Here is a 1,449-nt window from a genome sequence, read left to right on the forward strand (position 1 = left end):
ACTACCGGCCGAAAGCGAATGGAACGGGTTTGGGAAAGTGGCACCCATTCCCGTGGCCAGACTCAGTGAAACCTATCATTAACCCAGCCAGGTTGTGTGCTGTCTTTTCCGTGCGAATTTCCCAAGATTAAGGAACTTCAAACTGAGAAAACGGCGTCAGAAGAGGTTGCTTTGCAGGGCTGGATCCCTGACGCAACCCTCCTTTGTTTTCTTTTTCACACGGAAATGGCACAAACACACGACGGCCAGTCAGCCAGGTGGCATCGTGAAAAGAACTCTGAACTGCCTAATGTTGGCTAAATGTTGCCATTGTTTATATATACAACAGAAAACAGGCTGTAAAATCCTATTTTAGACGTAAACTCAAGGTCCGCAGAAAAAAAACTGTAATAATGCTGAAGTCTTTTAACCATTTCTCCCACTTTCAGCCTGTGCTTGCAAGATTTCTAATAACGGTGGCGAAAATTTTGCTCATCTTTAAAAAAGACAATTTTGCATAACGGCTAAGTACAAGAATTTTTGCGTAGAGAGCGTTTTAGTAATGTTTAAGCAGAATAATGCTCGCTTTTTTATATTCGCATCGCAGTCATTAGCAGAATGAGGTCGAACAGGCCACTGCCTCGAGGCACGCGACGCTCCATCTGACATCGTCGCTGCTGCTTCGGAAAATTCCGCTTCTTTGTCCACCACCGCTAAGAATAATCAACCGTAACTTTCACCGAAATGCAACGAGGTGCGTTCTCCCCATAAAAGCAGGTGAGGGCTCTTCTGGGAACATTACTGGAAGCCACCAGGCAACGAAAGCGAACCAGGCATCGACTATCCCTAATGCAAGCTCATGGCAGAGGCCACGGTAAGACGCGGCATCGAGATCCCAGCGCGTCAAGTTCAACAGATTCGGCTTCAGCAGCGTCGCCAGGCGCACGTCGACGTTCTTCTACAAGGGGTGACAATGCTGGGCCCGCCATTCATGGAGGTTATGATAACCAGTACAACCCCGACTACCACATGGGCCCTGATTACCTGGAGGTTCCCCATCACCCTATGGGCGCCGACTACCGGGAGGCCCCTGAAGACGGCGGAAGAGAACAAGGATACGAAGGTGACCAATCGATCTCTTCATCTGACTATTACGATGGACCTCACCGGCGGCGTTCCCGACGCTGCTGTCCCGGAAAATGTACCTGCTGCATTGCCGCTATGGCAGTGGTCTTTGTTCCTCTACTGTACTTCATGTTTCCGTACATCAAGGCTAATATTGATGCCGCCATGGTGGGAGCCAACACTACAGCACTCACGCCTAGCGCGACGCCATTGACAAGCCCAATCATATCGAAGTCGCCTTCAACGACGTCGACGACATCCTCGACCACCATCAAATCTACGCAGAATGCTCGTAAGACGATTGAGCAGGACTGCGTAAAAGAGAGCCCGAGTGGCTATGACGCT

Source organism: Dermacentor albipictus, chromosome 2, assembly GCF_038994185.2.
Source record: "Dermacentor albipictus isolate Rhodes 1998 colony chromosome 2, USDA_Dalb.pri_finalv2, whole genome shotgun sequence".
In the NCBI taxonomy this organism is placed as follows: domain Eukaryota; kingdom Metazoa; phylum Arthropoda; class Arachnida; order Ixodida; family Ixodidae; genus Dermacentor; species Dermacentor albipictus.